General features: G+C 32.5%; 1 protein-coding gene across 2 annotated transcripts in view; it reads right to left on the minus strand.

The window, feature by feature from the left end:
* The window catches only part of RASA1 (RAS p21 protein activator 1), a 289,596-nt gene that overhangs the window by 195,110 nt on the left and 67,355 nt on the right, over positions 1-27,131 (minus strand). The window contains exon 1 of one of the 2 annotated variants that reach the window (XM_074208477.1): positions 19,870-19,944. The exons of the other annotated variant lie outside the window; for it this stretch is intronic. The gene's annotated coding sequence lies outside the window, so the exon portion shown is untranslated. Of the gene's footprint in view, positions 1-19,869; positions 19,945-27,131 lie in introns of those variants that run through there. 2 annotated transcript variants of the gene reach the window in all.

Genomic DNA, 27,131 nt, shown 5'->3' on the forward strand with positions numbered 1-27,131 from the left:
GGTCTCTGATACTTACTAGCTGTATGACTCTGAATCAAATTACTTAAGCTTTTTTGCCTTAATCCCTTAGAGAAAGAAATGGCAAAGCCACTTCAATTTCTTTGCCAAGAAAAGCCCATGGATAGATTGTATGGTCTACAGGTCAGAGAGAGTCAGATACAACTGAAGGACTGAACAATAACACTTGTTTACTGAAGGACCTGGTGAAATGTTCATTTTAATGTGCTAAATTTTTTGAACTTGGAAGACTAGAGTGTAGTGGTAATGGAAGCTGAATTAAATTTTAAAAAAATGATGCAGCAAAAGAGGCTCATTTTTTTTTTTTTAGTAAACCAATATTAAAATATCTCCCCTTGAATGTTCATGAATTTAGGACACTAACACTGAATATACAGAAGCTATGAAAAAAAAGTGACAATAGATTTAGATTGAATAGCAAAACAATACTTACTCAAAAACAAATTCTTCTGACCAAACAGGGTTTTGTCCTTCTCTTGCATGTGTTTTTGCTACCTGAACACTATTCAGGTATATGTTACAATATGGATTAGTAAAATGTTTTACTGGAAGTTTATGAGCTTCTTCAACATGTAAAACAAGACTGCTAACCTAAAGGAAAAAAAGTCCTATTTTATTAATAATTATGTAATAGATTCAGAAAATTATCACTTTAAATTCTACTTTTCAAAAGATATTTCTATTTCAAATGAAAATGTTGACTTTAATCTATTTGTCCTTAGGAGTGTTATTATCAGATATAATATCAAATACAACAATATAAAATAATAACTAACTTCTCTCTTCAAATAACATAATCTATGCAAAGTACTTTGTAGTTATCGTTATTTAAACCATCTTTCTACCTTTAAAAACATACATAATTTCAATTTAAGTGATTCCTGTCTTTAAAATAAAAATTGTTACATTTTTGATAATCAAACATGAGCATTTTCTATATACATAGAAAAATAGAATTTATACATGAAACTAATACTTTCTATTACACATAAGTTTATATTTTAAAAAAATTAATGATAGATATATGTAAGGTAAGTTTATAATTTGTTATATTTAAAAGATAATATATTCAACTTGTTGGTTTCAAAGCTGACCGATATGTCTCTCCTTTTGAATATCCTTCTGTTCCTTTCTATGATGTTTACCTCTAAATATTAGTGAGCCTCTTCTTTTTAAAAAAAAAAAATTCTCTATTTCCAAATCCCTGCCTCTTTTTTCCTTTGGGAAAAACCTCTCAGGAAATGCATTTTTTTGGCAACTGCTCATTAGATTTTCATTAATTTTGATGATTCTTAATTTTATAAGTGCTGTCCAAGTCCATATTATTATTGATTGAAGATATTTAACATTTTCCATTTTTTCCAATGGGAGGTGATCTCTATTATCCTGAGTTGTCCCTGACCAAGGCTCCAGAGACTATCCATGGATCACCATCCCCTATCAAGGTGCTGCATTATCCTTCTTTCTTCCCAAGACTTCCTGATCAGGATTCTGAGTGGTCTTATATTCCACCTGGAATTTCCCTGTCAGGATATTATTGCTTCTTTCTCCCTCCTTGTTGGGGATGACATCTGTCCCTTCTGGAATTTCCATTTGGGGGCTTAGCTGAAAGTCACTGTACTTACTCTCCCTACAACTTTCCAATTCAATGTGCTGCCATGAGTTTTAGGTTTCTTTACCAATATTTTTGCTGGTTTTCTGTCAAAATTCCTCTTTCAGTACAAATTCTGCATTTTGGTGCACTTCTGAGATGGGTAAGAAAGTTTACTGATGCTTCTCTATGCACTGATAAATTGACTTGATGTTCTTAAGATACTGAAATAAAAATGAGATAGTTTGGACTCCTAAATTTTGACATATTAAGTTGTGGAAATGACAGTTTTGACCTACTGAGTTGAAGAAATGAGGTACAGCAGAGAGGTGATGATTCCCTAATATTTTCATAATTATTCAAGGAGAAAAAATGTTTCCTTTGCTATTAAAAATGAGAATATCTTTGTCAAGAATTCACAGTAAATTCAGAAGTCAAAGAATTATTAAAAATTAACTGAAGTAAGATCCTCAATCTCTAGGAAAAATTCCATAGATCACAGTAAGCACATTCTGTACCACAATGGGAACCTTTCTAACTAAATTTTCCAATTTCTAAAATAGACATGCTTAAAGGGATATGAGGACAATTTTTATCATTATATGTTTCATAGGCATGAGAAGAAAAGGAATATGAAAGTCGCTTAAGTAGACACTAGTACTGAGAGTATGTTGATTGATTCTACTAAGTTGAGTCTCCAGTTAGGCATCAAAAACCAATGTATAAGTCACATGGAAATAGCTATTTACAAAATCCCCCCACCTGGATTTAAACAGAGGGAAATATAAAGAATGACTTGGGAAAGAACCAGACAAAAGTAGTCCACTATAGGAAAAACTAGGGCACATTAGGCTTTCAGAATGGTGATTTATTATGAGATGTTGGGTAGCTACAGCTAGGCCTAGAGTCAGGAAGACTCATCCACATGAGTTCAAATCCAACTTCAGACACTTACTAGCTGTGTGACTCTGGGCAAGTCATTTAAACCTGCTTATCTCAGTTCTTCATCTACAGAATGAGCTGTTGAAGGAAATGGCAAATCATTTCAGTATAAAAGCCAAGAAAACCCAAATGGGATTATGAAGAGTCAGACATGACTGAACAAGAAAATTATGAGAAGCTACTCCAAGTTCCTCGGGCATCACAAAAGAAAGAATCTCTTTAATAGGACCCATTTGAATTTCTATATATTTTTAAAAAACTCAATTCATTTTATTTTTGTGGAAGAATTGGTAACAATTAAAATAATATTTCAGCTTCACTAAAAAAGGATAATCCTTTACAGCTGTCACTGACTCAAATTATAAACAACTTGGCCCAAATACAATTTAATAAACTAACATTGAAAGTTTTCTACCAAGTAAGACTGGACTCTTTCTAATCTCTGTTTCACATTATTATGAGATACAAAAGAAATAAAAATCTAGGAATAATTTACTTAGACCACCTGAATGTTGTGTTTGAATATGATCTCCAAAAGGGATTTCAGATGATGACTAGAAATTAAAACTTCAAGGAATAAAAAAAAAAAGCAAACAAAATGATATTTTCCAAATCTAGGTGCTGTAGTATATTTGAAGCATATCACACAACTATAAAAATATCACACATTTTTATCACAGAATATCTTTATAAGTTTAAGTTAGATAAAGTTGCAATCAACAAACCAAAAGAAAATTATAATGCAGCACCTGACGTAGGCGTTTGTTAGATGTTCCCGGACTAGTTTTTCGTAAATTGCAAAATGTCTGTAGACCTTTCATCCACTCCTATCAAAAAAGAAAAAAAAAACCCCAATATTTCAAAATAAATACTTTTTTATATAACATATATATGGTATCTAATACGAATTCAATGTTAACAATATGAGGGAATTGTTTGTTTCCTTTTTTTGTTTCTACTCCTTAGTCTCAAATATGCCCTGATGTGTGTATGGACATGTTATATGTATACATACTAAAAACCAAATGTATACGCGTGCAAAAACATCCATATATTAATTCAACTTTCAAAAGATTTTATACACCTAAAGGTTTTTTAAACAAATATCAAGTACTAAAAAGAAAATGGTGACTACTGCATTTCTATTTCATAAAATTTTTTCTCCTTAATGAACTACTTATTTCTACTAAGTAAATATTGGATAAATATTGGGTAAACAACTAAAGCTAGATATGAATGCGTGTGTGTTCAAGTGTTTATAAGTGTTTATAATGTCAAATTCTAAAACAAAATGATTAAATGAGTAGTGATCTGATGATAACCATCTTAATTTGTATTATTAAACCATTATGTAGAAATGAATTTAATAAATACATTACTATAGTAAGAGCAAGATCCCAAGAATTTGGTTTCTGTTTTCCTTCTCCTTTTTTTTTAAACCACCTTTTAAAGAAATATTTGAAAGGCTAAAATAAACTTAATGCACTACAAACTGAGGCAATTCTCCTAGCATTCAATTTAAAGTATAGTTTTACTTCAACAACTTTCAAATAGAAGATGCTCTGGGGAAGGGAAATAACAGCTTTGTGCTCATTTAAAAAAAATAGTAAGAAGTACAAATATTTCCATTTAGATTACAGATTGCTTGAAAGGTCTGTGTTTTCTGTTTTAGGTAGCTATGTCTTGAGTTTGGAAACTATTTCAGTGAGTTTCCTTGAGTTGTATCAATGTCCAAGGCAAAACCACTGCATTAGAGCAGAGAGTTAAAAGCATAAGCAAGAAATGCAACCAAAAATCAATTATCTAACACAAACCTGAAAATAGTCACATACTTCAGAGAAGTTACTAAGGAGCAAGGGAAGAAAGAATGTAAATGCAATGGAAGAAAATTACAGAACTGGTTATCCACATAATTATGTGACATGCGAAACTTACACAGAGTTGTCCTCAGGATGTGAGGAATATCTTCACATAGAAAGAGGGAACATGGTAAAGTGATTAAAGCAGAGGATCCAGAGGTGCTGGGTTCTATTCCTAACTCCACTTTTTAATATTTGCGACACTGAACAAGTCAACTAAGTTTTCTGTGCCCCAGTTTTTCCCATCTGTAAAATAGGGATATATACCTCAAGAGAGATATTGTACAGGTTTGATTTTTGTACAACTGCTATATAAACAAGGTATTTTAATTGAGAAATTTTGAAAAGCCCCAAGAGAAAACTTGGAATATGAAAAGCAAATGGTCCTTTCAGAATCATAAGCTTGTTACATTCTATCAAGCTTTGTAAAAAGTTTTTTCTGTTTGTTTTTTTGTTGTGAATCAGTGTCACATACAGATTAAGACAAGATGCATAGCTAGAGAATCATTCTTATTATGCCCAGGTGATGGTCATTTTATTATTAGTATCTTCAGTTTCAGACAAAGCCACCTTCTCTCTGTTAATATCTGGTTACCTCTTTCACAGAGCATCAAATATTCACAAAGTGGTCAATAGTAGAGCTATACGTGAATTATACTTCATCACACTACTTGCAAATTACACTTTTATGGAAAAAAGTGGTATTTTAGAGAATTTTAGCTTTTAGGCAACATTATTTCTTCATTAAATCTTGTACATTATTTTTTCAACACACACACACACACACACACACACACACACAATGTCAGAAACATACTCCCAGCTACTTAAATAACATTGTGAGCTAAAATAATAAATCTAGGAGATAGAAGGAAGTAAGAAGGAAGTAAATGTGTATACTTAAGTCATGCAATTTTCTTCCTAATCACTAGAATTCTATTTTAGATGTGTAGATTTAAATCAAGAAAAAAAAATACATAATGTTCTATAATGAAGTCAACTAGTTTGCTTCTATGTGTACTGTGCTGAAAATGTCAAGGAACTTTTTATAGCAGAGATATAATATAAATGAGCTCTTCAAAATCATATGCTTTCATTTCAAAAATATTTTGTTACTAGTGATTTCTTTGTATAAATTGTGAAGAATTTCTTCTGATAAGTTCTCACAAATCTGTTAGTTATGTTTTTTCCTTGGAATAAAATGTGATCTCAATATTCCTTCTATTATTTGAGGCATTCACATAAAATAAGCAAATATGATACAATCTAATATTCAAATTTATATTAGAAAGAAAAAAATTTCTCACCTGTGCTTGCTCAGGAGTCTCTCCTGCAAAGTAAAAGATGTAATGCTCTTCACTAAAGTGCTGAACTACTATCTGAAAACAGTTTGGCCTTTAAAAATATAAACAAAAAAAATTATTGAAAATCAATAATGATTAGCTATATTGCTACCTTACTAACAAAAATGTTCAAATTTTTACAAGTAAACACTTTCAAGATGGTGGAATAGAAGCAGCAACCCAGTTGGACTTTCTCAACATTCCCATCCAAACTACTTTAGTATCTTAAAAAAAGAATTATAGAATGGCAGATCTACCATTAAGGTTGGGATGAGGTTTTTCAAATCTTAGACAACTTAGAGGTAAGCAGCAAAGTCTGTGATATTGGAGTTAGGCCTGGAAAGTGGCTGTGACAACAAATAGCTGCAACTCTGGGAGCCTTTGGCCCAGAGTCAATAAAGATGTTGGACAATTGGTCAGAAAGAGATCATAGGGGATGCTTTAGTGGCACTGGGTATACATAGAACTGACTGGCATGTTTATTATCCATATATAGTTTGGGTCACAGTTCTAGCATGGAGAGAAGCACCTGTGGTTGGACACAAATAATCAGGGTACCTGGTCCCAGTTCCAAGGTAAAAAATACAGACCAGGAGAGTGGTGACCACACACCACCAAAAGTATAGACCCCTAGAACTAGCTCTGAAAAGAGCAGCACCAAAAAGTCTGAAGCCTGGGGCAGAGATTTCACAGACCCAACAGAGTAGAGCATAACTTCAATATCAAATACAAAGAAAATAAACAGAATAAGAACTTGACCATAAAAAGTTGCTATGCTTTATGTCAAGACATAAAGACAACAAGGTGAAAACAATTACAACCAAAATCTCCAAAAAAAAAAAAGGCAACTGGACACAAGTTCAAAAAGAATTACTAGAAAAATTAAAGAGATAAGTGAAAAAAGAAAAATGAAGAAAAGAAATGATAGGCGATGCAAGAAAATTAGGAAAAAAGAAATTAACAGTTTGTTGATGTTTGTCCTTCATTCTTGAAGAAGACTATGACATCAAGGAGGTGATGGCATAAGTACATGAATCAGATTTGAGTGGGGGGTTGCTATGCTAAGTCACTAGTCTCACTTTCTCCAGTTATCTGGGTCAAGTGGTCAGATATGAAGCAGGACAACTGGAGAAGGCCCTGAGTGCCAGCCAATCAGGTTTAAGTGACTTATCCAAGGTCACACAGCTAAGTAAGTGGCAAGTGTCTGAGGGTAGATTTGAATTCCAGTGCTCTATCCTCTGTGCCACCTAGCTGCCCCAACATCCTGGAAAAGAAGTGCCAAAAATAATAACAACAACAACAACAACAACAACAACAACAACAACAACAACAAAAAACCATGAAGAAAAAGAACTTGGACAAATGGAAAAAGAGAAAATAATTCCTTAAAAATTAGAATTAGGTTAATTGGAAGCTAATGACTCCATAAGACATCAACAAACAATAAAGCAAAGTCAAAGAAATGAAAACATAAGGAAAAAATCTCTCTGGAATAAATGATTTAGAATATGTATTGAGATTATTTAAGAATTATTGTGCTTAAAAAATAAAAATTAAAAAATATATAAAAAAGAATTATTGTGCTACCTGAAAGCCATGATTTAAAGAAAAAGAGTCAAGATATCATTTTTTCAAGAAACCTGTCCTGAAATTCTAGAACTAGAAGGCAAAATAGAAATTGAAAGACTACACCAATCATCTCTAGAGATTCCCAAAGCTAGAATAACCAACAAAAATCCTTCTGATGGGGGGGGGTGTGGATATTTAATGAAATAGAGGACTTTCAAGGATTTCTGATAAAAAAAACAAAAACAGCTGAATAGAAAACATGACATTGAAATACAATATTCAAATAAAGTATAAAAAATGAACATGAAAGAGAAATCATAAAGGACTCAATAAGCATAAACTGCTTATATTCCTATTTGAGAAGAAATACATGTAACTTCTTAGAACTTTATCATTCTTAGGGCAGTTAGAAAGAACAGAAATGTTTAAGGATCAGCTATGTTAGAATAATCTCAAGAAAAAAAGTAAAATAAAAGGTGGTGAGTAAGAGGAATGCAGTGAGAGAAAGAAAAAGAAATTGGAAGAAGAAAGAAAATCATCTCACAAAAAGAGAGGCAAGCAAGGATGAGCTTTGACTTTGGATGAGAAAATGGGGCTTGGTGTGTCAGGAAAAACTTGAGCCTCATTCTCAATAGAATTGGTTCAAAGAACATAGGTACATGTACATGTATGTAAACTCAGGTTAGAAATCTAACTTACCCCCATAGGGAGAGAAAAGGGGATATGATAAAAGGGAAAGCAGTTTTTTTAATTAAATAATATTTTTCCCAATTACATGTAAACATAATTGTGAGCACTCGTTCTTTTCTTTTAAAGTTTTGAGCTCCATATTTTTTCCATACTCCTTGTTATGGTAAACAAATTGATAGAGGTTATACATGTACAATCATGCAAAACACATGTCCATGAGTCACATTGTGAAAAGATACAAAACAGGCAAAAAAAAACTGAAAAAAAGACAGTGAAAGAGAGCAAGCTTTGATATGCATTTACGCTTTATCAGTTCTTTCTCTAGAAGTGGCATTTTTCAAACTGAGTCTTTGGTAACTATCACAGATCACTGTATTACTAAGAACAGCTAAGTCATTCAGTGTTGATCATCATATAATACAGTATTCCATCATGCTCATTTTCCATAGTCTGTTCAAGTATTGTTCAATTTTTGGGCATACCTCAATCTTAAATTCCATTCTACCACAAAAAGGAGCTGCTATAAAAATTTTTTTTTAGGAAAATAGGTCCTTTCCCTTTATTTTTCTTATCTCTCTGGGATACTGACCTATTAGTGGAATTACTAAATCAAATATACAGTTTTATAGCCCTTTGGGCATAGTTTCAAATTGCTGTACAAAATGATTGGATCTGTTCACAATTCCTCCAACATTTAGTGTCTCAATTTTCCCATATCCTCCCAATATATTTTTTCCTATCATATTAGTCAATCTGAAAGTGAGTTACAACTCAGTTATCTAATGTGCATTTCTCTAATCAGTAGTGATTTAGACCATTTTATTTCATATGACTAGAGAATGTTTTGATTTCTTCATCTGAAAACTGCCTATTCAAATCCTTGGACGCATTTATGAATTAAGGAATGACTTGCATTCTTATAAATTTGACTTTATATATTTGAGAAATGAAGTCTTTATCAGAGATATTTGCTGTACAAAATTTCCCCAGCATTCTGCTTTTCTTCTAATCTTGATTGCAAAAACCTTTTCTTATAACCAATAATATCCATTTTACATCCCATAATGCTCTCTATCTCTTTGGTCATAAATTTTTCCCTCTCCATAGATCTGATGAGTAAACTATTATTGTTTTCCTAATTTGTTTATGGTATCACCCTTTATTTCTAAATCATGTATCCATTTTTATCATTATTTTTGTATATGATGTAAGATGTTGATCTATACCTACACTGCTTTCCAGTTTTTCCAGTAGTTTCTGGCAAATAAGTTCTTGAACCAAAAATGTGGGTCTTTGGATTTAACAAACACTAGATAATTATGGTCATTTACTACTATGTATTGTGTACCTAATCTATACCACTGATTTATCAATCTATTTCTCAGCAAGTACCAGATAGTTTTGATGATGATTACTTTATAATACTCTGAGATCTGTTACAAACAGGGCACCTTCCTTCACTCTTTTTTCATTAATTTTCTTCATATTTTTGACTTTTTGTTCTTCCAGATGTATAGTTTTCTAACTCTATACATTAATGTTTGGTAGTTTGATTAGTATGGCATTGAACAAGTAAATTAATTTAAGAAAAAGTATCATTTGTATTATATTGACTTGGCCTACCTAGGACCAATGGATATTTTTCCAATTATTTAGATCAGACTTTTTGTGAGATGTGTTTTATAATTGTATTTATGTAGTTCCTGGGATTGTCTTGGCAGGTAGATTCTGAAGTATTTTATATTAACTCCTGTTATTTTAAATAGAATTTATTTATTTAATGCTGTTGGTCCTTGCTGGTAATATATAGAAATGTTGATGATTTATGTGGTTTTATTTTATACCCTGCAATTTTACTACCATTATTCATTTTTGAAGCAATTTTGAATTCTCTAGATATACCATCATATCATCAGTAAAAAGTAAATTTCATTTCCTCACTGTCCATTCAGATTCCTTCAATTTATTTTTCTTATTGCTAAAGCTAACATAAAATAATAATGAATAATTATGGTGATAATGAGTAGCACCCTTGCTTCAAAATATTCTGGTTGGGAAGGTTTCTAGTTTATCCCCATTACAGATAATGCATGCTGGTAGATTTAGATAAATATAACATATTATTTTAAGTAAAGCTCCATTTATTCCTATGACCACTAGTGTTTTTAAATAGGAATGAGTAATATATTTTGTCCATGGGTTTTTCTGTATCTACTGAGATACTCACATGATTGTACTCATGTGATCCCTATATTACCATAATCTCTTTGTTAATATTTTATTTAAAAATTTTGCATCAATTATTATTATTGAAATTGGTCTATAAAAAAGGAGAGCAATTTAAGGGATCAAATCAGAAGAAAAACAGACTTCTGAGCATAAAAAGAGGGAGAAGGATTAACAAAAGAAAAAAATTGTTGGAAATACAAAGTTAATAATCATAACGAAGAATGTGACTGAGATGAATTAACCCATAAAACAAAAGCAGCTAGCAGAAGAGATAAGAAACCAGAATCTGATGAAAGATACCATAGACTATTAAGCAATTTCAAAAATTTTTACAGCAAATTACTCAGATAAAGACCTCATTTCTCATTATGTAGGGAACAGTTAAATTTATAAAAAAGCTATCCTATAGGGGCAGTTAGGTGGCACAGTGGATAGAGCACTGGCCCAGCCCTGGAGTCAGAAGTACCTGAGTTCAAATCTGGTCTCAGACACTTAATAATAGCCACTTAACCCCCCACTGCCTTACAAAAAAACTTTAAAAAAAATCCCCCCCCCCAAAAAGCTATCCCCCAAATTATAAACAGTCAAGGAATATTAACAGGCAACTACTAAAAGGAGAAATCAATGTCATTTAACAATCATAAAAAAACTAAAAAGTAAAAAAAAAATCCAATCACTTTTGGTTAGAGAAATTAAGTTAATACAACTTTAAGGTATAACTCTACACCAAACAGAAATGACAAAGATTAAACAGTATGAAAATGCGTATACTAATGAATTGTAAGTAAAGTTGTGGTTCAACCATTCCAAAAGAATAATATCAATCTATGCCCAAAAGACTATTTTTGATCCAGCAATAATATCACTGCTAAATCTATACCTTAGACACACACACACACACACACACACACACACACACACACACACGCACAAAGGGAAAAGGACTTATTTATATAAAAATATTTATAGCAGCACTTCTTGGGGTGGCAACGAATTGGGATTTTAGGGAATATCTATCAATTGGGGAATGGCTGAGAAAATCATGGTATATAATTTTGATAGAATACTATTGTACTATAAGTAATAAAGAGCAAAAGAATATGAACTGATGTAAAGTGAGCAGAACCAGAAGATCACTATACACAATAACAGCAATATTGTCATGATCAACTGTAAAAGAGTTACTCTGATCAATACAGTGATCCAAATTAATGTATAAAGAATCATGATAAAAACTGCTAGGGACTTCCAGAGAGAGGACTGACAAACCCTGAGTAGAGAGTGAACAATAAAACAATTACAGATATAAGAATAATCTGTATAAAGAACAGCTACCACTAAGATAACACTAAGTATAAGAAGAGTAGAGGGCTCACAATAGGGCTGAAGGGGTCCTCAATCTTAAAAAACAAGAATACACCACTCACCCACAAAAAGTCATTAGATTGAGCTGTTAATAGACTTTGGGAGAGGGGAAGGAAAGAAAGGAATGGATAGGGAAAAGTCTGGTGGCAATAATGGGATGAAAATTCCAAAACTGGCAAGAAAAAAAATTCATCTTACCTGCCAAACAAACTATCATGAACAACATAAACAGAACAAACACTGAGATCTATTAATCCTTTTGGTTTTGTGGCTCGTTTTTCACTTTCAAAATAAATAAGCTGGGCATCATTTCCCTCTAAGATAAAATATAAATTTTTCCATCGTTTTCCTTTGCCTGCCAAAAACAAATAATTATTTTCATTTTTTCTCCAATAAACATTAAAAGTTAAAAGCCAAACCAATGGAAATGGAAATTATGTATTGAACAAAATTTTTGAAACCTTCCATAAAACTAAAATCTTAATAATTTTCCCTCTTAATTTTAATCTTGTATACACAAAATGAAGAATTCTTACCAAATGAATAAAATGCCTAGAAACTTCTTAAATATATCTTCTGTTCAAAGTATTCAATGGCAAATTGCCTTATGTTTTTAAAGTTCTTTATAAGCTTGAAAATAACTTTTCTCTAGTTTTAGAGAAAGAAAAAAGATCTCCACTTCATAATAGCTCTTTTCCATATCATAATGCCTAAATGAGTAAAACTTCAATGAATCAAGGTATAAAAGCACTTCAAAGAATAATAATAATAATGGTCAATATTCCATATAAGGGGATGCTCCCTTTAAATATTGCAAAACACATAACTTGTATTAGCACGAGAGAGTATTGTATAATACTTAAAGTGCTAAGAGACTTAGGAGGTCAGACAGATTTGTTCTTCAAACCCTAGGTTGGAAAAATGAACCTAAAATACTTAAGAGGGGTTTTGTTTACAAATCTTATGCTTTTGTTTAAAAAAGCTAGCTGAGACTAGCTGAGAAAAATTAATATTACATATAAGCATGCTTTAAAAACTCTTTCATTTTATGTCTAATATAAATGACTCACTTTAAAATAAGTAAAATATAAAATATTTTAACCATATGAAAAACCATACTTACTCTTTTTTAGAAGATAGCCTTTCTTAACAATATTTTTATAAAAGGCATCCTTTGTTTTGCGACGAATTGTATTGTAGATTTCTTTGCCATCTACTGAATCATTAAGTACTTGTTCTTGATGCTGATTTAAAAGAAAAAAAGAACATACATACAAATGTTTCTCAATCACAACTCTTTGATAAATCTGAGGCAAATCTATGTAATGATTATTTAAGGAAAGGATATGTGTGCCCACAATAAAAAATCATGTCAAATCCTCAATTTACATAATAGATAAGGAGAATATTCACATATAAAGTATTCTTGCTTTGCAAAAAGTATTGGGAGAGTTCTTAAATATCACGAGTAACCAAGTAAAATGATTTAATTTACAATAAAACATGATATAATAAAACTCACATATATAATTTTGGGGGGCAGAACAGTTTATTATACATGCAAAGCAATGTAAAAGTTGTAATCAGAAAAACGCATAAATGACAGATAAGAAAAGGTTGGTCATGTAGGAAGAACTAGGAATAGGAATAACTATTAAATTCCATTATAACTTTGAATCCTGAGGAAAGACTGCCTGTGTTGAATTTACAGAAGAGATAGGAATTACATGGACAGGTGGGCAGGAACAAGAAGATCAGGTTCATTACTGGAAAAGGCATTAATAGTAGTGAAACCACCCATCTATTGGAATGTGGGAATATTATTCTAAGGAAATGAGGGCATTAAACCAAGAGGACAAATAGAAAAGAGGCAAATACAACTTCCACTCTATCAGATTAATTTCATTTCTATCTACCAAAATAAAACTGCATAAATTGGTATTTATTAGCCTTTATTTCATAAAGTATTATCAGACAACTTCTCATATAATCTCTGAGGAAACATAAGCCAGACAAGTCAAACCACCATGATCAATTTATCCAAAATCTCCTTTTAACCCCTGATAAGAACAGTCCAGGGCATCAAACACAAAAAGCCCTAAGAATAACAGTGCCCCCTAAACCATCAGACTTGCTTCCAGTTTAACCCCTACAGTTATCATTAAAAGGAGAAATCACTATGGAGAGGGAATCTACCCTTCTAATCACTAACTGCTAATCAAATAGGCACAGGAAACCTGGTAATGGTGGTCCTCCTTGGACCACTATTCCTGCTCCCAGTCCAATCCCTATAGTCATTATCTAGGGAAACAACACCTAAAGAGGAGCCACCCAACTATCACCTACAAGAGGGTGTGCCAGTCAAGTTGAAGCAGCTGGGCACTATGAGGGAGAGACAAGAGGCAGCAAGTGCCCTACAAGTCAAACCACCATCTTGACTACTACCTCTCCCGCAGAACCTGAGGACAGCTGAAGATCCTAAACCCCAAAGCCCTGGGAAAAGTAACATTAAATAAATGTTTTGTTGCTGCATCCCAATAGATATGGAATTTTTCTGACTTGCAGTTATGAGTTCCTGGAAAGCAAGAACTGACTCAACTTTTCTATTTGTATCCTTGGCACTTAGTTTTGCACATATTAGGTAGTTATTAATAAAATGTCTTATTCATTCATTCATTCATCATTCTTTTACTCATGATGATAACCACCACTGGGCATACAACATGACCAGAATAAGATCATGATAGCAGGTTTCAAACCCACTCAGTAAAGGAAAAGCGTCAAAGTCCTTGTTCAGAGAGGGGAATGAAACAGGAGAAGATTTAAACTAATCCCTAACAAGAAGTGATGTATGGGGTTCAAAAACTTATTTTAAAGCTGTGAATTCATAAAGGCCAACTGAGGGTAGACAGCAATATTTGTAGTGAACTCAGTCACTGAAACTACAGCAAAGTTGACAAGATTGGGAGAAGGAATGGAAAAGATACTAAGTAGGAAGAGTGAAAAGAAAAAGATTCAAGAATGGAAGAGAATGCATTGTTGAAATGACTCATTATTATGAAAAAAGGAAGGTAATGTCAAAGCAGTAGTAAAAAAATAGGAAATAGATTTGAATTAAAAGACAGGAAACTGATTAGACAGAGGCATGCTATAGGATAAGTCAGACTTCAACTCTGAAGTTTTCTAATTCATAAAATGAGTATTGGGGCGGCTAGGTGGTGCAGTGGATAAAGCACCAGCCTTGGAGTCAGGAGTACCTGGGTTCAAATCCGGTCTCAGACACTTAATAATTACCTAGCTGTGTGGCCTTGGGCAAGCCACTTAACCCCATTTGCCTTGCAAAAAAAAAAAACTAAACTAAAAAACTAAAAAATGAGTATTGAATTACATAAGCCCTAAATTATCTTATAGTTTTCATTAAATAGTTTTAGGTAATAAAGTTTTAAGTATAAAATGTGTAACCCCTAGGATAGATAAATTAGAGATTACTAAATACTTGTTCATGGATGGAGAAGGAGGTCATGGGAGTTAAATTGAGGATCTGAGAGGCCAATGGACTAGGGTTCACAGAATCTGAGTTCATAATTATTAAGGGCATGACTCTAGGTAAGTCACATAATCTCTCTTTGTCTACTTTCATTACATGTAAAATGAGAATATTTGTACTCTCTACTCTGGGAAGTTCTTCTAAGAAAAATGATATGTAAACCTATGGAAACTATTATTATTATTATTATTATTATTATTGTTGTTGTTGTTGTTGTTGTTATTATAAAGGTCATCAAAATGAATGCATAAATCACTAAGGATTGTACATGAAGTAGAGAATACTGTAAGTCAAATATAGTTACATGAGGCAATTTGCAGTATTCGGAAGGCTCAGACAGAAGAGTCTGCAATCAGAAAAGATCTTAGGTTTGCTTAGAGGAGAATAAAGGAAATAAGATAGGTTGTTTTAAGTCCAAAAGCATACTTAATGTAATCCATGAGGCTAAAATGAGTTCACCATCTGGTGCTGTGACATTTACCATATTCAAAAAAGGACACCTTAGAGATTTGTTCCATATTATTGACCCCAGTCCTTTCTAATAAGCACTGTGTTTAAGTCCCATCTTGAACTATGTCCATCCATGGAGAAGCATCCTACTGTTCCTAGGGGAATTTCAGGTGGGTGGCTCCTGCCCTAGTACCTAATTATTCCCTAGATTCTTACTATCTGATACAAAGAAATATAAGATTCTAGCCATAATTTCTGTCTGGAACTGGGATTTGGAATTTTTTTCACTCTGGAACCCACTACTATTTAAGAAAGCACTATTTAAAGAACTTTCTTACTAACCATTAGAGAGAAGTCAACAGTGGTTCAGCCCTGAGTGGCCAGATAACAAGCCTTTTATGTAAAACTAGGACTCATTCAAGATTAAGGTCATAATATGAATCTTCTTAAAGCTAAGTATTCCTCCAAAATCAGAAATTAACTAAACTAGAAATCAAAGCTAAATGATTGTTACCCACTGCAGTTTATCTTCTGGGGAAATGTCACCCCCTACAATTTTTGAGATGAGGCAAAGAAACGGTTCAGAGAATGAGTCTGGCTAGTTGCTTGGGGACCCAATCACTATGTATTTACAAATTCAGATAAAAGACTAGATATCTTCCTCAACACCTTTTTCTCTGTTATTTAGAAAAAGAAAATAGCTATGATATACTTCTACTGATATACTTCTACTATTACTACAAGACCCTGAAGGGTGGCAGTACCAACTGCCATAACAGCATAGCATTTCCATTCTATAGAATGTAACTTCCCACCTCTTATTTTCCCAATCTGTGATTCAGTCACCTTTTAAGACACTATCAACTATAACTCCTCTATCTTTCCCCTACATCCATCTATCTTAGCCCCACTCTTCCTTAGAGTAGTTCCTACTCTAAGAATTACTTCTCCTCCCCAATCCATCTTTTTCTTTCATTCACCAAAATCAGGTTTTAATAACAAGATATTCTATTGATGTTCCAGGAATGGAAACTCCTTCATTCATTTCTCCCAATACAATGGGTGGAAAAGGAGGAAAAGAAGGCATACCCCTTGTCCCAGTTTCAGACTCTCCCCTAGCAGCCAAAATGCAACAACCTCTCCCTTGAGATTCACTTTACCCATCTACTGTGCCTTTTTTTTGGAGCCCCTTGTGTCAAATAATAGCCTCTAGATCATTCTTAGTCCCCTTTCAAGGAATAGATCTTATTCAATCTTTCTTTTCACAATAACCCTTTAGGTGGCAGGGAACAACTGAAATCTTTCTTTGTATCTTGTTACACATACAACACAACATATATGCCCAGGTCCCCTCCATTATTAAAACAAAACTTTTATTTGACCATATCACTCTCCATAATCACTCTTTTCTCATACAACTTGGAAAAAAATCATCTAAATTCACTATATCCATTGTCTCTCTTCTATCACTTCTCAATCCCTTGCAATCTGGTTTCCAACCCCACCACCTTTAAAAATGCTGCTCTATTCAAGTTAATTAACATAAGATAACTGTTAAAAGTCTTCCTGAGTCTTAATTCTATAGCTCTGGATTTTGTTGACTTCCCTGAGGCCCTGTGTAATCTCCCATCCTTTGCCTAGTATAACACTGTTCTCTTCTTTTCCTTCTGTTTTTCTGAGTGTTCCTGCTCAGTCATCTTTCCATCTCCTGCCTAGTAAGAGTATAAATATTTTGTGAACTTCTGTCCTAGGCCATCAAGCTTCTCTGTCCCCCAAGATTTCAATCACCTTAAATGACCCATAATTGTATAAAATTAGACTTACTTTTCTTTCTAATTCTAGTAGCTAATTGCCAAATGTCTATTGAACATCTTTATGCCAAGAGTATCACATGCTCAATATCTTTCCCCATACAAACTCCAAATTTCCCTATTTCTGTTAGAGGCATTATCATCCTTCTATTCACATAAGGTTTGCAACCTTGAAGGAATTTCTTGCTTTTTTCCCCCTTATCCTTCAGAGCCAAGCAATTGTACAGTATTGTTGATGCTCTGTTACAATCTATGAATACATTTATCAAATAAGAGTACTGAAAAGATAAAGAAAAGTAAAAAGACCAGAAGATCAATTAGGAGCACAGCAATTTTGCAAGAGTGGGTTCTTATGCAGGTCAAATAAGTGAAAGATAGGGTAGTATAAGGTCATAAGTTAGGTAGGTAAATAGAGTTGCTGAGGCTAAGAAAAAGAAATACAACTATCAAGTTATTAAGAGATGAGAATTGGTTGAGGTGAAAATTCCCACAAGTAATTAAAAAAAAAAGATGAAGATCTAGATAGTGACAAGCATCAAATATTTCGTTGCATTTCTGCCAAGTTAATGTTAACTGTGTTCAAAAGTGTAGGCTGATTTCCCTCCAGAAAGACAAAATGAATGCATTCAAAGAATGTTCTTTCACACTCATAGGGTGTGAAAAAGAATGAAGTAAACCTAAAGGAAGCAAGATTTCAATAGGAATAAAAGGGATCTGAGGTAGAGGAGAGATGCACTCTTTGTCAGGAAGATGAAAAAATATTATTACACAGAGAAGAAAGGAAAGGAACAGAAATTTGGAACATTTTGAGCTTCAAGTCAAATCCATAACTCTTCCAAGAGAGAATGTTGCCTGTCCTAAACAAACAGCAGAGTCACAGAAGTCATCAGATCATCTAGTAAAAATCAAATGAAAATTCAAAGAGTAGTAGTAGCGAGTGATAGGGGCAATGAGATGACTATATGTTGACCTCCTAGCAAAATGAAAGAGCTACTGAATTCCTGAAGGAGTCATTAACAAAAACTTTTCAAAATGGATGACAGCTACCCACTATCATGATTCACCTGAGTCCAAATGTGAGGGAGCATATCGCCAATAGCTATTTCTTAAGAAAGAAATCTTAATGGTTTATGATGGTCAGTCATTTTCCAGTCATGTCCGACTTCTCATGATTCTAATTTGGGATTTTCTTGGCAAAGATCTGGAATGATTTGTCATTCCCTTCTCCAGTTCATTTTAAAGATGACAAAATTGAGAAGTAATTTGAAAATTGAGAAGATTTGCCTAGAGTCACAAGCTAATAAGTGAATGAGTATCAAATCCGAACTCAGATCTTTCTGATTCCAGGCCTGGCACTCAATTCATTGCATGTCCTAGTTGTCCTGCTATCAGGGAACATGTTTTTTTCTTCACTTTTGCCTTTTGATGGTAAGGGAGATAGAAGTGAAAAACTAACTTGAAAATCTGAAGGTTGGCTAAGAAGGTAATGCCTAAGAATGGATTTTGACTCCTGGAATAGTTTTAAAAAAGAATGATAGATTTTCTTGGCCAAATGTAGAACATGCCTAACAAAATCAAGAAAGAATTTTTGAAATATCTGGCAAATGCATTAATCAAGAAAAAATTAAATTTAAAAGAATGTATATATATTCATATACACACAAAAAACACATAAAAGATTTACCTATCTAATTATACTTTGCTAGGCTACAATTATTTAAATTAGTTCACATTGCCTCAAACAAGTCAAGGGATGATATAAGAAGTGAAGAATAGTTTCAAAGTATCAGAAGACAGCCATGATGACATTTACACTCAATATAGAGTCCACAAATTCAATTCAGTTCAAGGTGTCCCAAAAATCTTAGCGTAGTTTTAATCATTAATTACTCCTGGAATCACCAAGACAGGGCCTCAAGCTCCACCACTGACATACTAGCTATGATCATGATCGAGATATTTAACTTCCCAATGCCACAGGCAAATCTTTAGTACTCTTAAGAGTCACTTGCTGTTCTGCATCATAAGAAAGCTTCATACCAAGGAGTTCCCCACAGCAGTGAAATCACACATCAAAACCAGAAACCCTTTAGGAAACTTTTAAATAAAAAATGCAGGGAAAATGATAAGCTAGCTGACATAAATTATGTAAACTGGTAAAAAATAATTATCTAGGATGACAAAAATCTATAAAATGCACAAGTCTCTCTAGAAATTTATGCCTGCTCAAATTTCAGAAACCAAAAAAGGGTTTTTCAGTTCACTTACCTTGAAGAAAACTGTTACTATTCAAGCAATCTATAATACTCTTTGTTCAACTTTGATTTTTTTCTAGTTAACTTCACAAACCTAATTTTGTGAATTTTATATGTATACCAGTAAAAAGACCTTTAAAACACACACCCCTATCCCCCCCTCCAAATATTGTTTGGGCCTACAGGGTATGAAACCTTACCTGCATTGGGACAGGATCCTTAAGGTAATATCCTTCAACAATCTGTTCCTTCCGATAATGTTCAATGATGTCACCAATGCTACATAAAAATGGTAAAACTGACAATTTGTATGATGTCCAAAAAAGTATTAATTTATGAAATTAATCTTAAATATCACATACCAGCAATGAAGTTATCAGGATTTCCATACAGTATAACTTGGGAAACATTAATAAAAGCATGTTTATAAAAAAATGCTGGAATTAAATAATCTTGGTCAAGTTATTATCTAAATCAATTTTCCTTTAGTCAATAACACCACCACCAAAATTTTTTAAATATAAAAGCTGACATGAGGAGAGTTTATAAAACTGTATAAGGGATTGGAAACCTTCAGTTTTTATTAAGTTTCTTCTATAAAAGTGGAATGGAGGAACTAAGAAATGTACTCCATTTAAGTTATGTTAAATTAATTTATTCTCTTTTCCAAAACTCTTCTATATTGTTACTCTAATCACCAGATGCATTTAAGCTGTAACAATGTATGTCCTTCAATTTCGAAGACCATGTCATCAGGGAGGTGATGCCATAGCAAGCACATGAATTGGATTTGAGTGAGGGGGTGGTGTGCTAAGTCACCAGCCTCACTTTCTCCTCCAGAGCCATTTGACCAGATAGGAATTAAGATGACTGGAGCTGGCTCTGGATGCAAGGCAATTACGGTTCAGTGACTTGCCCAAGGTCATATAGCTAGTAAATGTCTGAAAGGTTATTAATTGTAATCTTGAACGACTTATGTCTGAAAGGTTAAAAATAAAGTCAAAGAAAAATTAGAAATATCTCTTCACAGCAGAATTAGAACACTGTATATATAATAACAGCAACACTGTATGATGATGAACTCTGACAGACTTATTCTTCTCAGCAATACAATGACCAAACACAATTATAAAAGACTTGTATTTAAAAATACTATCCATATCCAAAGAAAGAATAATGGAATCTGAATGCAAACCAAAGCATAGCATTTTCAACTTTTCTCCCTCTCATGGTATTTTTTACCCCCTTCCTTTTGGTCTGATTTTTCCCTACACAACATTACCAATATGGAAACCTGTTCAACATACTTGTACATACTTGCTGTCAAGGGGAAGGAGAAGGAGAAGGGGAGGAAGAGAGAAAAAGTAGAACTCAAATCTTACAAAAAAGGAATGTTGAAAACTAACTTTACATGTAATTGGAAAAATAAAGGAAGAAGAAAAAAGAATTATCTCTCCCAAATATCACTACTCTGAGTAAAATAAAATAAAAAGATATTGCTGAAAGCTCCATATAATTTAAAACATTTCAAATAATATTTCAAGAAAAAGATGCAAATAAAAAGCTGAAATTAAAGGCCAGTAATACATAGAGTTTACAATATTTTTCTAACATCTAGTTTCTACATGATACATATAATATATAGCAAAATTAAGTTGGAGTTCTCTACAAACTAAGAGCTGAGGACAGCTAGATGGTGCAGTGGATAGAGCACTGGCCTTGGAGTCAGGAGTTCCTGGTTCAAATCCAACCTCATATACTTGTTAACTACCTAGCTGTCTGACCTTGGGCAAGTCATTGAACCCCCCATTGCCTTGCAAAAACTAAACTAATATCTGACATTTATATGTTGCATTTAAAGTTTACAAAGAATTTTTTCCACAACAATTCTATTCCCTTTAGCTAACATACTATTTTACAAATTAAGGAAGGTCCGAATCTAGGTTTTTCTACTTCCTACATTCTTTTCACTATGCTATGCCATTCTTAAGACTGTTGAAATTCTAAGATTTCCTTATTTCATTAAAGAGAAAAAAATTCAGTTATAGCTAAGAAAATATTTCTTAATACTGAAAATCTTATTTTTATCTGTCATTTGATTACTCCTGTACTCTTATTGAAAGAATAATCAGAATTAAAAGTCCACTAGAAAATCTAAAATGCACAAAAGTAATTATCACAAAGGAAAAATAGATGACTAAGAGAGATCACATAAAAGACAATGAATAGATGAACTGAATTCCAAATGTTAATTAACACAAGAAAAATGGGAGGTGGGCAATAAAGAAAGTATACAGTTTATTTGAAAATCACTCTGGGCTCTCTGTGACATTTTTTTCTAAGAAAAAAATTCTTATAAAGTAAATTTAATTTCTAAAATGTTGATTATCTCATATTTTAAACTGAGTGATTGATGATCACTTGCTTTTCCCAATTAAAAGTTCTTTGAATCTTGATCAGAAATTACATATCTTTTACTGTTAAAAATCTATAGTGACTTTCACTTTGGTAGTTTTATAACCATGTAATTGATTGTTCCTTTTGTTCACTAAATCCAGGCTACAAAGCTATTCAGAAATCAATTATCCAGTCATCAAAGGTACCAGTTAAATAAGAAACATAGTGACTTGGTGAGGTAGATACTGTTACTTTCTTCATTTAAACAACAAGCAGGGATTTGGTTTTAGTTTTACTTTAACAGAAAAGATGACTGTTATATAAATTTCTAAAGGATACTTAAACTCAAAAACAATACAAAATGGAAAGCATAACTCCTATCTTCCTAACAGATATCTGCTCCTGCTAAAAATGCCAAGAAATCAATATTTTCCACAAAGAATGCTATCTGCATATGCAAGTCAAATAACATTTGGATTTCTTAAAAAATAAAATACATGAAATGTTCACAATTTCTTAGTAATCTATTTTTGAATACATCATGTGTATTATAATGAAGTATGAAAAATAAAGATTAATAATGTTGCTAAAGCAATTAATTAGTAAGAAACCTTAAAGAAATTATTTCATATTATAGGCTTAATCAATAAATTATATTCAAATAAAAAATTCAGAACAAATTTAAACCAAATTCTTTGCTGTTGTTATTCAATAGTGCCCTTCATTAAAAGGACTGTATTAATACCACAAAAAACTAATTCTAGTTTTAGAAAAAAAAAATTCTATTGTTGAAATCTTTGATGGTTTAGGTTACACAGAAGCTGATTGGTTCAATAATATCATCCCACTGACAATAACATTCATCAAAAGGGATCTCTGTCAATCCAGTTAAGCAGTTTTCAATTGTTAGCTTGTTTCCTAGACAACCAGAAAACTGAACAATGGGCAAAGTAAATTTATCTTCATGAGAAATTTAAACTGGAGCTAAATTGATTTTCAGTAAAGATATCTAGAACCAGATTCCAATGTTGACATTACTCAAAGAGGTATGTAAGAGAATCCAAACTGTCTTATCTAGTCTCATGCTTTCCATTTGTGTCTTAAATCGGGTGAATTTCTGTCAGTTTAGGAAATCTTGATATTTTTCTGATAAACTAGATGCTATATCTCTACTCACTTGGAGGCCAAAGTAAAAGTAAAAGAAATTCTGAATGGAATTAAATAAAAAAGCCCTGGAGTAAAAGAAAAAATAGCAAAATCTTTCAAGAACAGATTGGATCCTCCAAAGAGGAGCAAAATGACACTCTAAATTTCAAGTATAGGAAATTCTACTCATTCATTTATCTTAACAAATAAAATAGAAGATATTTTCCTATTTTCTAAAATGCTGGTACCTTCTTCTTAGGTTTCCTGTTCTAATTGTCATTTTTCTTTTTCTTTTATTTTTTTGTAAGGCAATAGGGTTGAGTGACTTGCCCAAGGTTACATGGCTAGGTAATTTTTAAGAGTCTGAGTCAGATTTGAACTTGGGTACTCTTGACTCCAGAGCTGATGCTCTATCCACCGTGCCACCTAGCTACCCCATTGTTATTTTTCTAAATCAATCCTGAGTTTTGCTCTAAGCAAAGGATTCATTATTAGAAATTTGACTTGTAACTTCCTTGCAGTTTAGACATCCAAGCTAAAAGTCAGTACTTGTAAAAGAGGAATCCCAAAAGTCTAATTATATTTTTAAATAAATAATGCCCTTCCTCCACCTTGTTTTGGTATTTCAGGTCACTTTTTCCTAAAGAAAAAAATCTTATTGCTTTAAAAAAAGAATAACACACACACATACAAACACACTTTACCTAAAGCTCATTTGAATTTATCATTTTATCTTTAAAAAAAATCAAAAGATACAAGGATAATGAAAAAGTTACTACAGATTAACCTTCAGATAACTATAAATTAATTTCATTACCACCTCTAGCAAACAATATTTGAGTATGCTGTAGACATCAATTAATATTTAAAAATAACATGAGAAAAATTGTATTTAAAAATCTCAGACCTAAATTTACTAAATTTACAGAAATAAAGGCAGATTAAAAACTTAAATTTCTTGTAACTCACCTGTTATAGTATCGACCTCCCATCATAAATTGATTGTTGGGTGTTGGACATATTTTAAAACGCTGAATATTTTCACTGGTCCGAAAATAAAGTGAATAGTCACCAGGAGTATTATCAGATGGCCTCACAAGGAAACTGCAAACTTGACCTACTATAAAAATAAAATAAAGTGCCAATTATTTTTATAACCTCTGTAATCCTAAAAGTTTCCACAAGTGGTTGTACTTTAAATGCACAAGTAGTAAAAACGAATAGATATAAATACATAGACACACATATACTCTCACATGTTGCTTTACCTGAGAATTTCCTAAATAACTTTTTAACTATGGTTTTTCCTTGAACATTTTCTAACTCCCAAGTTGAATTCTCTTTATGTAACATACCACCTTTCTTAACTCTAAATTTAAGTACTATTAAAGTATATTAAGACATTTTGCCTGGTGACTTTAGAGAATACCAGTAACTTCTATAAATTCCTCATTTATATAAGGGAATCATTCAATTCCATCAAACTTTTAAGACTAAAAAAGTTAAATTCACATTATAACTGGCTCATAATTATCATTTTAGATATATTTCTCTAGGAAATGCTTTTGTCAATCAGATTAAATTTATATGCTTGATGATAAACCATCAAATATGTCTCAATAATTAGAATTTCTTAGAAAAAATTAAAATTCAATGATTTTCAAATTATTTGAGCTATCTTATTAGTATATCCTTTGATGCCTTAGAACATGGTAAAAAATTTTAAGTATACACATACATATATTCACACACATGCATATACAAATACATTCTTTGAAAAAAAAGTGTAGTGCTTTAAACAAAAATGAACATAAATCCCTAAAATTTTAATAGAACTCTTTTTCTTATCACTTTAGAGTTTCTCTACTTAAAAATTGAGGTTTTTAAATTTTAAAAAAGAGCAATTTCCCAGTCCTAATCAACTTATCAGATAAATAATTCATATCTGTAATTTAAAGTTTGCAGAGCATTTTCTTCACACAAGAACGTCATTTTATAAATGAGAAACTAGCCTAGCTTTAATAGATTATTCAACTTTCCATTAACTATCCAGTTGGATAACATCTAATGGGTCACATAGGTCCCAATTATTAGTAAATACCATGTAACAAATAATCATGTATAAAATAAACAATGATAAACAATATATATTAAAGACATGAAATAAGTTGAGCTTTAGGTTTTAAATGTATACGTTTAACAATGAGGATATATATATATATATATATATATATACACATCTATCTATCTATCTATCTATCTATCTATCTATCTATCTATCTATCTATCTATGAAAACACATACCTGTCATCAATAAAGCATAAGCTTCTTGCTTGGAAATCTTCCCATGGAACCATCTTAAAAATAAAATAAAGAGAAGTTTCAAAAGTATGTTGCTATGGCTTTAATATAGATGGATAAAGGTTAAATTCAAAGAAAACACAGCGAATAGATTAGGTGAAAAGTCAACTTACAGAAAAAGTCAACAAATAGAAACCTAAATCTCTTCTTCAAAATCCCCAATAAATGTAGCTGGTTAGCCTCAACTCAAGCAAACTCCCATCTCCAACCTCCTCCCCCTACACCCTGTTCTGCAAACCTAAGAAAGAAGAATTCACCATATCTATTCTACTTCTGAAGTTTAAAAGTTTTCTCCAGAATCAACCAAAATCTGCTTCTCCGTAATTTCAACTTATTTCAATAAACCCTAACTTCGATATGTTCTCATCATTTACCTCCAATATTCCTACTGAAATGCTATGGTTCATGGAAATAATGAAACAATATTGTCTAGGTCCAAAAAAATGAGGTTTACAACCATCACTGGCTATTTTAAATATGATTCACTGTAATGTACTTTTATGTTCCTTCCAATGTGTAAGATTTGCTAGGTATAAGGAAAACAAAAACAAAACTGAAAAACACATCTGTCATGAAAGGGATACAATATGTAAATAGATCAATGGGGGAAGAGGGAAGATAAAGATAACTTGGGATAGGAGAAAAGAATACTAACAACTAAGGGCATGAGAAAACGTATAGGAGATTGGCATCAGACATTAAACTTGAAGGAAGCTAAGAACACAAAAGGCAAAAGTGAGGAAAAAGTATATTCTATGCTCTAAGGATAGCACTGTGCAAAACCATAAAAGCAGGAGATGGAATTCCAATTCATAAATAGTAAGCATGCAAATTAATTACAGGTGTTAACAAAGAATATATGAAGAAGAGTAAGTTTGGAAAGGTACACTGGAGTCAGAATGAGAAGAGTTTAAATTGTTGAGCTAAGAAATTTTTATTTCCTACCAGAGTTAATAAGGTTATTTTGTTTTCTGTCCTTTCCCTCCCTTTTTAACCACAAAATTCTCTTGATTGGGGGAGTGATTATCATTTGACTTTTGTTTTGTTGTTTGTTTGTCCTTTACAAAGAAGACCATGACATCAGGGAGGGGAAGTCATGACATGCATGTGAATTGAATTTGAGTGCTATGCCTCACTTTTCTCCTTCAGAGTCATCTGGCCAGTGGCCAGAAATGACCCCAGACAATTGGAGATGGCTCTGGATGTGAGGTAATTAGGGTTAAGTGACTTGCTCAGGGTCACACAGTTAGTAAATGACAAGAGTCTAAGGTTAGATTTAAACTCAGGTCCTTCTGTCTCCAGGCCAGTCATTAGGCCACCTAGCTGCTGCTTTACAACCATGACGGCAGCTATGAGGAAGATGAAGGAAAAACTTTTAATTAAACAAAGTTGCTGTAATAGTTCAAGTGAAAAATGATGAGGGCCTGGAATAGGGTAGTAGGCATGAGTAGAGAAAAGCTAGATGCTTTAAAAGTTGAATATGATCTGCAACTAGTTTATACTCTAGAGTAAAACTGAGAAGAATTAATAAGGAATCAATGGTGATGCTGAGATTCTA

Source organism: Macrotis lagotis, chromosome X (assembly GCF_037893015.1).
Source record: "Macrotis lagotis isolate mMagLag1 chromosome X, bilby.v1.9.chrom.fasta, whole genome shotgun sequence".
In the NCBI taxonomy this organism is placed as follows: Eukaryota; Metazoa; Chordata; class Mammalia; order Peramelemorphia; family Peramelidae; genus Macrotis; species Macrotis lagotis.